The sequence below is a fragment of the Chanodichthys erythropterus genome, chromosome 16 (assembly GCF_024489055.1).
Source record: "Chanodichthys erythropterus isolate Z2021 chromosome 16, ASM2448905v1, whole genome shotgun sequence".
NCBI lineage: Eukaryota > Metazoa > Chordata > Actinopteri > Cypriniformes > Xenocyprididae > Chanodichthys > Chanodichthys erythropterus.
In genome coordinates this window covers 652,476-668,492 of record NC_090236.1, presented here as the reverse complement: position 1 = coordinate 668,492, position 16,017 = coordinate 652,476, and the positions used below count along the sequence as shown (strand labels likewise).

At 35.8% G+C, this 16,017-nt stretch overlaps 1 protein-coding gene and 2 long non-coding RNA genes across 4 annotated transcripts in view; 1 reads left to right on the top strand and 2 right to left on the bottom strand.

Annotated features, from left to right (window-relative positions):
• The window catches only part of LOC137003048 (zinc finger protein 678-like), a 53,288-nt gene that overhangs the window by 11,413 nt on the left and 25,858 nt on the right, over positions 1 to 16,017 (top strand). The window lies entirely within an intron of this gene.
• On the bottom strand, positions 1,981 to 3,729 carry LOC137002518 (uncharacterized). The gene is made up of 3 exons (XR_010891883.1): positions 3,672 to 3,729; positions 3,018 to 3,090; positions 1,981 to 2,602 (listed from the first exon to the last, which is right to left on the bottom strand). It is a non-coding gene; the product is annotated as an uncharacterized lncRNA (long non-coding RNA).
• On the bottom strand, positions 6,335 to 10,271 carry LOC137002515 (uncharacterized). Of its 2 annotated transcripts, XR_010891881.1 has the most exons (5): positions 10,097 to 10,271; positions 9,932 to 9,995; positions 9,590 to 9,678; positions 9,200 to 9,274; positions 6,335 to 6,395 (listed from the first exon to the last, which is right to left on the bottom strand). It is a non-coding gene; the product is annotated as an uncharacterized lncRNA (long non-coding RNA). The 2 variants fall into 2 exon arrangements; XR_010891880.1 differs by lacking the exon at positions 6,335 to 6,395 and having other exon boundaries at positions 9,025 to 9,678.

Here is a 16,017-nt window from a genome sequence, read left to right as displayed (position 1 = left end):
TGCGTGATTGTCACTCGCGTGAACGAGCACCGATTTGCCTGTGATTTTGGGCATTTGTCGGCGATTTCTCAAAACCTGTCGGCGAGCCAAAATCGGGGCTAAAATCGTGCAGTCTAAACTCGGCTTTAGACTAATGCCTGGCTCACACTACAGGAGTTTTAAAATCCTATCCAATTGTAAAATCTGGTTGCAGCACACACTTCAGGAAAATCTTTGCAGATTTTCTTCCCTCAAATCTTAAACATGCTCACACTACAAGATTTGAAATTCGCGGAGCATCACACACTACAAAATGTTATTAAGATTATCTGCCAGAGGAAGCGCGTCACGTGATCTACGCAGCAGATCGAAAGCGGATGTAAACAAAATGGATAGGCTACTGAAACACGGAAACTTGCTGTAGCAATAATAACCGTTTGTTGTGAGAAAACACAAAAGCGGAAGAATAAACGAGTGTGGATGAAAAAATGGTTCGGTCGCCATTTCGAAATGTCTGTCACTTCCGTCGCGTCGTATACTTGTTTCCTATTGGCTATTGTGACAGTACTGATTTTATTACAATCTTGGTAATCCCGATAAATATCAAACATATTTGATATGATCGGGGTGAGCCGATTTGTGTGAGATCAGATCAGGAGGTGCAAGATTTTATCTGTGAACGTCTCACATTACCAGATAATCTGCGCCGAACATCAGAACCGATCGAGGTCGTGGACAAGATTTTTTTCTCAGATTCTCGGGAGGGGAAAATCGGCCATAAATCGGCCTAAAACTCCTGTAGTGTGAGCCAGGCATAAGAGTTACTTAAAGGGTCATGAACCCCCCCTGTTTTACACTGGTCGTTCACACCTATGACTTGAAAAAACTCTGTGAAAATGGGCGTGTAAAGCTCTGGAAAAGTGGGAGTTTAGAGGGGGGAGAAGGGAGAGAAGGGATAGAACAACCAATACAACAGAGACATAGGCTGCATCCGAAATCGCCTACTCGCTGAGTAGGTACTTAATTTCAGTAAGTACTTACTTTTCGAGCCTAAAAGAGTAGGTACTAATCTCGTTGAGTATGAATGTGATCCGGATATAATCCGCCATGTTGACGTTATCATGTGACCTACGACGTTATCACAAGCGCAACAACTTTACAACAGGTTTAATTCATATCTGTAAATATCTTGAATTTTTTTAACCCTACTAATCTGACCCACAGTTTTATCCTTAAAGATAGGCTATATATATATATATATATATATATATATATATATATATATATATATATATATATATATATGATGAAAACCCAAAATCGCGATCTCTTGAATATGTTGTTAATTTCTTTATTTTATATGCATACAATTTTATCCACAAGCAAAAGTGGCTTAAATCTCCTGTTTTCCTTTTTCTCATTGAATTTAACTGTCGTTTCATCCCTTAGGCTTATAAAAAAATATATATATATATATATATATATATATATATATAGAAGCCTTATGTTGAATTATTCTGATATTTAACCTTGTCATTGTGCTTTTTTCTGTGCATATAATCTATTTTTTTTTTTTGTCATTATGATTGCTCATTGTTAGTTCTGCAATAATAATATAATAAAAAAGATATGAGTGACAGGTGCACTAACACCTCACAGCACCAGTAACTTGACAACGATACCTTGTACGGTTTTCATCAGCATTTGCAATATCTGCACAAAGGAGATGTCGGACAGCTGCTTGAAGATCTCACCTTTGGAGAAGACCGATGTATTACTACTAAAGATTACCCCAGAATGAACAGAATTGCTAGACCACCCTAACACTTAATAATAAATGCTGACCAATACTTAATCATATTAATTTTTTACAGAAAATAATGTATTATTAAAACAAGCAAATTGTAATGTTTTGTCATATGACATAGCTATGCATGAATAAACACTAGACAAATACAACCAAGGTGAACACATCTCAATTTACAGTCAAGCAATGAATTAATGCATGAATAAAATAAATATATTTTATTTACGGACAATAGGAAACATAAATTAGTTATAGAATGAATAAAAGTAATCATCACAATAAATAAATACATATACAAGTCAACAACACATGAATCAAAGCTTTATTCAAACTTGTTCTTACAATCGCATATTTCAGCATATCTGCCATCTCACACAGCTGTGCCAATTCTGCACCTTCACCTGTCTTTGCCATCTATAATGTCCCTCACTGCTGCTCCTCTCAATGGGGACATCTTTGATCCGGAGGATGAGGAAGATGATGATGGACCCCTGAACCCCACAACCTTGAAGCTGGAGTGGGAGAAGATGTGTGGGACAATCTGACTGCTGCTGTGTCTGCTCCAAACATTCATGTGCTCTCCATGAACAAGACTACATGTAAAACATTTAAACTGATTGAAACGTTTAATAATTCATGTCAGAATTCTGTTTCCTGACATATTTCATTCAATATTTTTACAATTACGTGCTATTTTTTTGTTTCAGCTTTATTATTTTAGTGGTGTAGTGGGCTAAATCTCCGGGTTTGATCTCCGCAGCTGTCACCATCCTTAATCAAGACACTTTACTCCAGGTTACTCCATGGGGATCATCCCTGTAATAAGAGCACTGTATGTCACTTTTGATAAAAGCATCTGCCAAAAGCAAACATGTAAATAAATGTAAATGTGATTTTTGTAAATCCTTTTTTGTTAGTGTCTTGGGCACAAACACTCAATAAAGCTGATTATTTCTTAAAGTTTACTTTTTCAAGGTACTACCATAATATAAATGCATACATACAGTTTCTATTTGGGGGCTTAAAGGGTTAGTTCACCCAAACATATAAATTCAGTCATTATTCAGGTTTCTTTCCCCCACAAATGCTGCCATCACCTTGCCTTGCAGGCAAACATACCGACATCAAGAATCAGAAGTGCTGTAGTAACTCTGTTTGAAATTGCAGTAATTAAAATAAACTACAAGTTAATATTTAAATAGATTTGTATTAATTTCTGTAGTGTACTCACTCAAAGCCATTGACGCCATCATTCCTTCATCAGCCTCTCTCCACTGGATAAACACACGTGTGATCATCTGTCCCTGTAACATCCAGACAAGATTCATGTTTCCTCTGAGATTTATGTGCTACATTTACATGTTTAATACTACATTTACATGTTTATGATGTGTTAACTCACTTCTTATCCAACTGTATATAATTTACCAACAGTACTAACGGACAAATAAAATAGATAACTTAGATCTAGTTACTTGTACATTTGTTTATTTACATTCATTCCTGTACATTTACTTCCATTCATGTAAAGTGTTGGGAACAGACAGTGAATTCTACATAATAGCACACATCACTCAAGATGTATATTTCATATTGTGATGTACTCATTACCTGCAATAGGCTACTTATTGAATATTTTCCTGTCAGATGTTAAATAAACATTTAGTAATCAACTTTATGATGTATATGGTTTGGGATTAATGTAAATCCACTTTGGAGACGAACGTGTGTTTATTGAAGCTCCCCTCTTAGCTGTACACAATAAAACGTGTTTTTACTGCAAAATCACAATATACTACACTGACTAGCGTCTTTACACCTCTACAGTAGTTCAACAAATGCGATTTTAACACAAGTAACCAAGTTTTTGGTTTTTAATACTCACATTTGAAAACATCCATGCCGCTTTTCTCCTCCGTGTTCGAGTGTGACGTATCCTCTCCCGTGGCCTCCTGGGATAGAAGAGTGTCCATCGGATGAACACTTCAGAATCTGGGCGGGAGGAGTAGGCCATCCGGGAACTTCTAGACTACTCATTTATGATTAATGAGGATTTCGGACATACTACTCCTTTCACGTACTGTTTTCCTCCTACTATATAGTAGATAAGTAGGCATATTCGGACGCACTTTAAGTAGACGCACGTCCGAATCTCGCGAGAATTAGACATCACCCAGGTAGTTCTCGCCTACTCTTTTATGAATACTTCGGATTCGGACATACTTTTTCGCTCGCCTACTGCTTTTCCCCTACTATATAGTAGAGAAGTATGGGGTTTCGGATGCAGCCATACTGTAGAAAGTGTCCCCCTTTGATAAATGGACTCTCCCAGTCACCCTGTATGGAAGGCCGTTTCAGCATAAAAACGTTCCAGCATTACTCGTCGTAATTATATTTTTACTAGTAACAATTAAATTAAAGAGCTCTATAATTTAATTTGTACTAGTAACAATTACAATTATAGAGCTCTATAATTCAATTTTTACTAGTAACAATTATGATTGTAGAGCTCTCTAATTGAATTATAGAGCTCTGCAATTGTATTCTTACTAGTAACAACTGAATTGTAGAGCTCTATAATTCAGTTTTTACTAGTAACAATTCCCATTAGAGAGCTCTACAATTCATTTATTACTAGTAATAATCCAATTGCAGAGCTCTACAATTCCACTAGAGAGCTCTCTAATTCAATTGTTACTAGTAAAAACTGAATTATAGAGCTCTCTAATTGTAATTGTTACTAGTAAAAACTGAATTAGAGAGCTCTTTAATTCAATTCTTACTAGTAACAATTCTAATTACAGAGCTCTATAATTGTATTATTACTAGTAAAAACTCCTATTCATGAGATGCAAAACAGATTGCAGATTTCCCGCCTACAAAGGTGCGTTTCAAAATAAAAGCCCTGTAGCGTGGTTCTGAAGTATCCTGAAATATTTTACAGACTTAGGTAACATATTAATCATGTTCACATTAAAGCAAAATTAAGATGATGCCTGAGATGAAAGCCTATATTTAGTCGTTATATTCATTCACCTTTGTATATTGGTAAAGCTAAGAGCCAAGAACACTCCATATCACTGGACATAATATAGGGTGAAATGCCCTATATTTAGTATTGTTATGCAATAATAGAATGATTATCGCGGATATCTAATACAAAATAAACACCTCTAGTTGATTATCAATTTGTGTTAATAATAGGCGATTTGGCGCTGGGATGTGTTGTTTTTGAAATTATGTTGTTGAGTGCTCGTTGTCACTGTTATCAGAGGCGCGTGCAACAGGGTTCACAGCGCTCGTGCACACGGATTAGCAGTTCAATCTATCGCTGTTGCGGAGACTCTCTATTCGATACGTTGAAATTACAAAAAACAAAATACATATAAACGTATCCCTGCTCTTGATATACAATCACTGATGAAAATCTTTGGTTTTAATGAGAACATTTTTTTTACACATGGTTGGATTAGAACCGGGAACCTCTTGCACCCTAAACGGAGAAACTGCCACTAGCCCATCAGGACATTCAATTATTAAATGCGGATCGTCGTATTTATTAACTAATGTACATACTCTCGAGACTAACGATATTGTCCCTTACAGAAAAAACACATGAACTTCACATGTGCAAAAACACATGTGGTCACATGTGACCACATGCACATGTGATTTTTGCACATGTGAAATTTAACATGTGAAAACATGTGAAAAGCACATGTGATCACATGTGACAAAATGCACATGTGAAATTTAACATGTGATCACATGTGAAAAGCACATGTGTTCACATGTGATCACATGTTTTTCACATGGGAAATGTGTGCTTTTGGAACATTTACACATGTGAAACACATGTTTTCCCATGTGAAACCCATGTTTTCCCATGTGAAACCCATGTAAACATGTGTATATTCCCATGTGAAACCCATGAAATCACATGTGAAACATGTATAAAATAGCCATGTGAAACGCATACATTCCCATGTGAAAACCATGTAATCACACGTGAAATGTATATTCCCATGTGAAACCCATGTGATGGAATGTGAAACCCATAAAGTCTCATGTGAACCCCAAGTAATCACATGTGAAATGTATATTCCCATGTGATCACATGTTAAACCCTTATATTCCCATGTGAAACCCATGTAATCACATGTGAAACGCATATTCCCATGTGAAAACCATGTGATCACGTGTTAAACCCTTAAATTCCCATGTGAAACCCATGTAATCACATGTGAAATGTATATTCCCATGTGAAACCACGAGATCACATGTGAAACATGTACATTCCCATGTGCGATCCTTGGAATAACATTTGAAACCCATCAACAATCATTTCTAACAAAACAACAACAGAAAATGATAGCATGTTCTTATGTAGGGCCTATAGCCATGTTTCCCAACATTAAAACAAACAATTCAAATTTATTTACAATTCTTTATTTATAAACAATTATTTTATTTAATTTCATTAGAAATACAAATATGAATATGAATTTTTAAAACAAAAAAAGCAAAACCAAATATAAAAATATGAATTGTGAGTTTCTGAATGTGTGGAATGTCGTTTCAGTCCTCTGTGTCTCCTTCAGCAGGTTTCCTGTTTTGGGATAGTAAAACAATCAGATTAGGGCAGTGCAAACATCTATCCTGATAAAGTAAACTTAATAAATAAAGTAAACTATCCTGATAAAGTAAAGTTTTATTTCTTTTCTTTATGGATTTCAGGATCGTATATGATATGTTATATTGGTAGCCAATCATATCCTGTGCGCACCTACAGCATGCCCTCTAGAAGCCATCCAAAATGGGAGTTCTAATGACTCTAAGGATTTCTAGTGAGGTAAAAACATAGCATATAAAGATTTGTATCTGACTCAGAGTATTCTATTTATGTCTACGTATATGCAGGGTTCGTACGGGTGCTTGAAATCCTTGAAAGTGCTTGAATTTTGATGATGTGTTTTCAGGTTTGAAAAGTGCTTGAATTTTGGATAAAGTGCTTGAAAATCATTGAAATTGTAACTGTATTTCTTTTACAACAAATACCTATCTGTTTAATAAATGGAGAAATAAAATGGCGCGTTTATATTTTCGCCTGGCTCCGCTTTGCGAGCATAGACCGTAAAATAGTGATGTGTCGTTCATGAACGATTCGTTCATTTTGAACGAGTCTTAAATATGACTCGGGACAACGAGTCATCTCAGAGAGCGATTCGTTCATTTTGTGTTGACCGCGCATGCGCAACATCTCATAAGCATACTACGGGAAACAGAAAAGATTAGTTCATTTCTCAAGTCCGCGGGTCCGAGTCGTTCGTTCATCAAGTCACAGCTCCATATTAGGGCACGGATATGCAGTCTGTACTGGCGGAAACAGAAAAGATTAGTTCATCTCTCGAGTCCTCGGCTCCGAGTCGTTCGTTCAAATCCCCATAGGCTGAATACAGAAACAGAAATGATTAGTTCATCTCTCGAGTCCTCGTTTGTAATAATATTTATTTTAAATAATTTAAATAATAACAACACCACATTTAACAATAAAAATATTCTTACACAAACAAGATGGAACTTTCTTTTTGTTCAGATGTTTATTGCAGACTTATTTTGATAATTTTATGATAATTCTTAAATATAGTAAAATATACAGTCTATAATCCGAATGTAATGTTGTATATTTTGCGAGACACTGGACCGGGAAGCGGTCACGTGACAAAAGAACGAGACTCGGACCCGAAGACTCGAGAGATGAACTAATCATTTCGGTTTCTGTATTCAGCCTATGGGGACTTGAACGAACGACTCGGACCTGAGGACTCGAGAAATGAACTAATCTTTTCCGTTTCCGGATGCTGGTGCTGGTATGCTGGTCATCAGCATACCAGCACCAAAACACAACATATGCTGGTCTTGCTGGAATGGGATGCTGGTGCTGGTATACAGTTTTATTTTATTCTATTTACAACTACATTGAATTTTGTTATGATGAAAATCATGAAAATACAAGCTTTCATTAATACACATAAGTTAATGTAATAATAATAATATATTGTTCAGTAAACAACATTAACACAATAATAATAATTTTTTAACAAAAACAACAGTCATCTGGCTCAGCAAGCAAATTACAATAAAACATTAATTCAACAATAATTCATTGTAAGTGATCAAATTAAGGATTTTATGTTTTTTTTTTTTGTTCTGTTGAGTTGCGAGTTATAGTCAGAATTGCTTGATATAAAGTCAGAATTGTGAGAAATAAAGTCAGAATTGTGAGAAATAAAGTCAGAATTGTGAGAAATAAAGTCAGAATTGCGAGATATAAAGTCAGAATTGTGAGAAATAAAGTCAGAATTGCGAGTTATAAAGTCAGAATTGCGAGGTATAAAATCAGAATTGCGAGATATAAAATCAGAATTGCGAGATATAAAGTCAGAATTGTGAGTTATAAAGTCAGAATTGCGAGATATAAAGTCAGAATTGCGAGTTATAAAGTCAGAATTGCGAGTTATAAAGTCAGAATTGCGAGGTATAAAATCAGAATTGCGAGATATAAAGTCAGAATTGCGAGGTATAAAATCAGAATTGCGAGTTATAAAGTCAGAATTGCGAGATATAAAGTCAGAATTGCGAGATATAAAGTCAGAATTGCGAGATATAAAGTCAGAATTGCGAGATATACAGTCAGAATTGTGATATATAAAGTCAGAATTGCGAGTTATAAAGTCAGAATTGCGAGGTATAAAATCAGAATTGCGAGATATAAAATCAGAATTGCGAGATATAAAGTCAGAATTGTGAGTTATAAAGTCAGAATTGCGAGATATAAAGTCAGAATTGCGAGTTATAAAGTCAGAATTGCGAGTTATAAAGTCAGAATTGCGAGGTATAAAATCAGAATTGCGAGATATAAAGTCAGAATTGCGAGTTATAAAGTCAGAATTGCGAGGTATAAAGTCAGAATTGCGAGGTATAAAGTCAGAATTGCGAGATATAAAGTCAGAATTGCGAGATATAAAGTCAGAATTGCGAGGTATAAAGTCAGAATTGCGAGATATAAAGTCAGAATTGCGAGGTATAAAGTCAGAATTGCGAGATATAAAGTCAGAATTGCGAGATATAAAGTCAGAATTGCGAGATATAAAGTCAGAATTGTGAGATATAAAGTCAGAATTGCGAGTTATAAAGTCAGAATTGCGAGGTATAAAGTCAGAATTGCGAGGTATAAAGTCAGAATTGTGAGATATAAAGTCAGAATTGCGAGTTATAAAGTCAGAATTGTTTTTACTGTATGTTGATCCAATGAACGCAGCCTTTGTGAACAGAAGATACTTTAAAAACATTAAAAATCTTATCGACCCCACACTTTTGAACATTAGTGTATGTTTAAGAGGCTTTACTTACTAGTCATTTGGTCCGACAGGAACTTTTTTATCCGCTCCAACTCTGCTATGGTGCAGGGCATCAACAGGGAAGGATCTAGGAACATAAACAATTTGTCACAGAGCCAACAATATTATTATTCAATGCCAGGTTCATTAAAAGAAAAGAAGCTAACGTTACAGCAGGAAAAGAAGAATACACATAAACTGAATTTATGTTTTTTTGTTTACTTATTCATTAAATATTGCTCATACAGTGTCACTTACATTTGGATGTCAAAGCCTTCTTAAAACAAATTAAATAAATAAAAACTGTAAATTTGAGAAAATAAAAGAAGAAAATAACAGATGCATGGTATAGGTAAAAAATATTGTGGAAAAAATGGATATGGAGTTAATTGGTGAGTTTCACCTGTGTTTCCTTCCTGTCAGCAGGTTCCTTCAGAAATGCTGAAATCTTCTGAGCTTTCCCTCTGTTGTAGAGGGGTTATTTTGTCGCTGCTGAAATCACAGAACAATGTTTATCAATATTTGTTTACCATGAGAGATCAAAACGCTTTTGAAAACTTGTGCTCCCTGCAAGTTACGTCACCGATTAACAGTAGGCTACATTTACGTTTATAAATTAGCCAGCTTCTAATCATCCATAGACAGCAAAACCTTTACACATAAACCTCTACACATCATCTACACATAAAGATGTGATTAAAAGCCTAAACTATTATAAACAAATCGATCGTTAGAGTTAGCCTACCTCTTCTGAAAACGGGATGCTAACGGAGATGATAACGGAGTTTTTCGAAGACACTAAACTGTTTCTGTAAAGTAAATATTCAACATAAGTGTGTCAATTACATGTTAGAGAAGTGTCAAGAACAGTTGTGTGTGTTATTCGTGTGATTTTAGCGACTAAACTCACCTGAAAGAAGTGAAAACAACAGCGAGAGGCTGCTGTTTTTGCTGCTTGTCAGTTGTTGTTTCTCCGTTTCCATGGCAACTCTGCGCCGCTCCAGTGTTTGAAAGCGGTTCGGCGCGCACACGCATTAAAACACGTCACAGTCATGCAGCACTTACATAAATAAACATCTAGAATTAAAACATTACATAAAAAATCTCATTAATATTAAATCATGAATTTAAAACTCATTTTGTAGTTTTATGACCCTATAGGAGCAAAATGCCACCCCAGCATAGTGGGACAATTGTGGCACTTTTATAACTTAATAAGTGTGTAACTTTTATAACTTAATTATTATTTTTTTTTTTTACAAACATTCAACCACGTTATTTTATTTTATACCAAGTTTTTGATATAGATATTAAGTCAGTCTTAATATTTTTTATTCAGACTTTCAGATTTTTTAACTGTAAAAATAATATAAAATAAATACACACTTATCAAAAAAGATGTCCTGTAAGCGCTTAGTAGAAACTGGACCGATTATCGGCTTGCCACTGGTGTACCAACGGTGACCCAGCAGCGGCAAACCGCTGGTGATGTGCCACCCAAAAAACGCTGTCAGATTGACGGCATTTTCAGATTGGTCAGCTTGCCGATGGTGTGCCGACGGTGGTCCGACCGTTTCAAGCCGCTGACTTTGTGCCGCCCAAAAAATTACAACATGTGAAAATATATTCCACATGTGCTCCACATTATAACCTATAGGCTAGTAACATGTTTTCCATATGTGCCACTTGCTCCATTATGTTCAAACTTTGTTCACATGTGGTGACATGTTTTTCACATGTGGTGATTCACATGTGGTGACATGTTGTTCACATGTGGTGACATGTTGTTCACATGTGGTGACATGTTGTTCACATGTGGTGAAATGTTGTTCACATGTGGTGACATGTTGCTCACATGTGATCATATAAGTTCACATGTGATCACATGTGGAAAACATGTGATCACATGTGAAGTTCATGTGTTTTTTCTGTAAGGGGTATTATAGCAGATGTAGGAAAACTATAATATTTGAACACATTTATAATTTTAATATCATATTATTATTGTAATAATAATACAACATACACCCACCCATACACATTCTTGTCCCACCCACTTTGTAAAACAAAGTTACGCCACTGACCCCAGTTGAATATGCATAAGGCACGATTAGCATAATGATATGTCGCCGAATACAGAGCTCTGTAATGCAATTGTTACTAGTAAGAATTGCTATTGTAGAGCTCTGTAATTCAATTTGTACTAGTAAGATTGCAATTACAGAGCTCTCTAATTCTAATTGTTACTAGTAAGAACTGAATTATAGAGCTCTGTAACTTAATTCTTACTAGTAACAATTGAATTAGAGAGCTCTATAATTTAATTATTACTAGTAAGAATTGCAATTAGAGAGCTCTACAATTGAAATCTTACTAGTAACAATTTGATTATAGAGCTCTATAATTCAATTACAGAGCTCTCTAATTCAATTGTTACTAGTAACAATTATGATTAGAGAGCTCTGTAATTCAATTGTTACTAGTAACAATTACAATTAGAGAGCTCTGTAATTCAATTATAGAGCTCTGCAATTACACATATCTTTAATGTGTATTTTTACTAGTAATAAATCAATTAGAGAGCTCTGTAATTAAATTGTTACTAGTAAGAATTCAATTAGAGAGCTCTATAATTGTAATTGTTACTAGTAAGAATTCAATTAGAGAGCTCTATAATTGTAATTGTTACTAGTAAGAATTCAATTAGAGAGCTCTATAATTGTAATTGTTACTAGTAAAAATTGAATTAGAGAGCTCTATAATTGTAATTGTTACTAGTAACAATTCAATTAGAGAGCTCTATTAATCCCAATTGTTACTAGTAACAATTCAATTACAGAGCTCTATAATTAAAAATGAATGGAAGTCAATGGAGACATATGACTAGTAATAAATTAATTGTAGAGCTCTCTAATTGTAATTGTTACTAGTAACAATTCAATTAGAGAGCTCTATAATCATAATTGTTACTAGTAAAAATTGAATTATAGAGCTCTATAATCATAATTGTTACTAGTAAGAATTCAATTAGAGAGCTCTACAATCATAATTGTTACTAGTAAAAATTTAATTAAAGAGCTCTGTAATTGTAATTGTTACTAGTACAAATTAAATTATAGAGCTCTTTAATTTAATTGTTACTAGTAAAAATATAATTACGACGAGTAACGCTGGAACGTTTTAATGCTGAAACGGCCTTCCATACACCCTGTCATTCAGCGCGAAATGGACTATTCCAAAACTTTCCACTAGAGTTCGCGAAGTGACGGAGAAGAGATCAGGTGGTTGATAATGGGAAAAGGAGATCGGCTGAATATTGCATATAGTTGTAGTTTAAAGTAAATAGTTATAATCCAAATCGGAGGTTTTTATTGATTGTGCGTGTGCCTGCATCACACTGTAAAGCCGAGTTCAGACTGCACGATTTTAGCCCCGATTTTGGCTCGCCGACAGGTTTTGAGAAATCGCCGACAAATGCCCGAAATCACAGGCAAATCGGTGCTCGTTCACGCGAGTGACAATCATGCAGTGTGAATGAGCAAAGACGCGATATGAGAGAATCGCCGACGAGTCGCCGACACCCGTGAGATATTTGGCATGCTAAATATCTGGACCTGTCGGCGATTCAAAATCCTGCTGTGTGAAAAGTGTTCTGACTGAAAACTACATCGGCGATGACCGACATGAGAGAGCAAATACAGAACAGCGGGGAGTTCGGGGAGGAGTTATAGACCACAATATCAGCAAGCATGGCTTCGTTTCAGATAAACATTACAATTACATCAAACAAAAACAAAGCACAAACATTTGCTTGACCATCCGCAACAGCAGCACATTGAAAAGTTATTTGTTTAGTTCCAACTGTCTTTGTAGAACACACAATCCACAGTCTCCCCAAACATTTCCTTCTCCATATTCTTCTTTTATTTATGTTGTTTTCGCTGCAAATCAGCGCACAGGCAATTCATATTTCAAGCTTCTTGCGGACTACTATTTTTAATAATAATCCCACCGTGTGTCTCAATCAGCTCCCTAGTTCAGTATTCAGGGCACTGATGAGGGTATCAGCCACATTCACTTTCATATACTGATTCACTACTTAGGGAGCTAGGGAGCTGATTGAAACGCAGGGCCAGTCTCGCACGAGAACTCCGGTCTTGAACGCGTGATATCGCGTTGTTTCCTTGTCACGTCTCGCGTGTGTTTGGTTGTGAAACGTAGTTTGCGTGCCAGACAGAGTTGTCGGCGATTCTTCCTATTGTAAAGTCACGCAGTGTGAAACCTTCTATCGCCGATCCATCGTGCAGTTTGAACACAGCAGCGACTGAATGCTGGCCAAGATAGTCATGCAGTGTGAAAAGAACAGTGACCCGACTGCTTTGAAAATCGTGCAGTCTGAACTCGGCTTAAGTAATCATTACGGAGCATTCTGAGCGCATGTAAGATAAACGCTGTTTAGCCTGTATAGGTGTTTACATTCGCTGTCAGTATTAGTTATATTTGTAACTTATAAATTCATATGCACGGTCGCATTTCAGGTAGCGCGCATGCACTCCTAATTTGTTTACATCTGCGTTTGACTGGGGTCACGCCATCTGCGCTTCGGAGAAACGTGGTCACGCCATCTATGCTTTAAAATGTATGGCGCGTCTACATGAGGTTGCGCGGTAGGTGTTTCGTGTCGGTAAAAATATTTTAAAAATTCATTAAAAAAATAAATAAAATCAAACTGTTCACTGCAAACTTCACCTGATTCTTGTTCTACATCTCCCCAAGAACCGCTGTGGTGATTGTCATGTTCTTTTACTGTTTTATTATTTAATAATTACATGCCAAATTTATGACATATATGGTTTACGTTGCTATACAGACATTTAAAAAATTCATAAAAATATGAAATCAATTTGTTTTCTGCAAACTCCACCTGATTCTCGTTCTACATCTCCCCATGAACCACTGTGGTGATTTTCATGTTATTTTACTGTTTTATTATTTAATAATTACATGCCAAAGTTATGACAAATATGGTTTACGTTGCTATACAGACACATTTTAAAAATTCATAAAAATATGAAATCAATTTGTTTTCTGCAAATTCCACCTGATTCTTGTTCTACATCTCCCCAAGAACCGCTGTGGTGATTTTCATGTTCTTTTACTGTTTTATTATTTAATAATTACATGCCAAAGTTATGACAAATATGGTTTACGTTGCTATACAGACACATTTTAAAAATTCATAAAAATATGAAATCAATTTGTTTTCTGCAAATTCCACCTGATTCTTGTTCTACATCTCCCCAAGAACCACTGTGGTGATTTTCATGTTCTTGTCACGATCACGTCTGTTCCTGTCACATCCCGGACTACATCTCCCATCATCCTCTCTGCCATTCACCTGCACACACTTCACACTAATCACCACACCCAGCTGCAGCTCATTACACGGACTATAAAAGACTCATACACACACCACCTCACTGCTACGCCTTGTTTTCCCTGTGTTGCATTACAAAGCGTTATATCCTGTCTGCCTGTCCTGTGTTACCGTTCCTGCCTGTATCCTGTTTGTTGACCCGTTGCTGCCTGTCCTGACCATTGCCTGCACCCTGACGACGATTCTGCCTGTACCTTGTTGGTACATATTCAAGCCGTTTATCCATTTTGGTTTTATTATTTTTCCTTTTGGTGGATTAGAACAAAGTGTGATTAAAACGAAAATAAAAATATGAAAAAACGACTCGAGATTTGTTTATTTATGCTCATGAGGAGGGTCGAATATGTGATAAATGAATGCTTTCTTCCTTTTTCCGTTTAGAAGACAAAAACGAAAAAACAAATTATACGAATTGGTACACGGACCGTATAGCAACATAAACCATATATGTCATAAATTTGGCATGTAATTATTGAATAACAAAACAGTAAAAGAACATGAAAATCACCACAGTGGTGGGAACATGCATAACAAGAATCATGTGAAGTTTGCAGTAAACAGTTTTATTTTATCTATTTTTTTAATGAATTTTAAAAATATTTTTACCGACACGAAACACCTACCACACCTCATGTAGACGCGCAATACATTTTAAAGCATAGATGGCGTGACCGCGTTTCTCCGAAGCGCAGATGGCGTGACCGCAGTACAGCACGCACGGGCAGCAGCAGCCATGTTCACGTGCACAGCTCATGCCCAGTGTTAGCGCACACAGTTTGCATTGTATTGAACACAAACTCCATTTATTCAAGTATTTCATAATAGATATTGTAATAGTGTTATATTTTTTCCATTATTGATCAGTATTTTATTAAGTAAGCCTTGTTAATATTGTGTTTGTTTTATATATGTTTATATCAATATTTATATTTGTATTTTGTATTCACTGAACCACACATCTATGCACATGTAATAAACCAAGATTTGGATTATAATCTGAGTGAGACATCCTTGTTCTGACCGGACAAACTGTAGCCTTCAACCGAACCCGGACTAGCAATTAGATAAAGAATCACAAGATTTTTCACATACAACACACTCATTATACAGAATAATGAATATTAATATGAGCATGGAGAAAATGACAAACTCACAAGCACAAGGAAAAGATGCGAAAGAATATTTAATAGGGCTAATATAGGCTACTTTGATTACGTTTACGAGCACTGCAGTCTCAAAATCATTCTTTTGTCTGTTAGAATGATCGTGTCGTCGCGTTCAGATAGGCTACACTGTATCAGTGTCCAGTTTGCACATATAATTCATTTGAAGAAGACTTGATGAAATATGTGTGCATAACTCGCCGTGCTGGTTAATGTTTGGTGCAGGAGAAT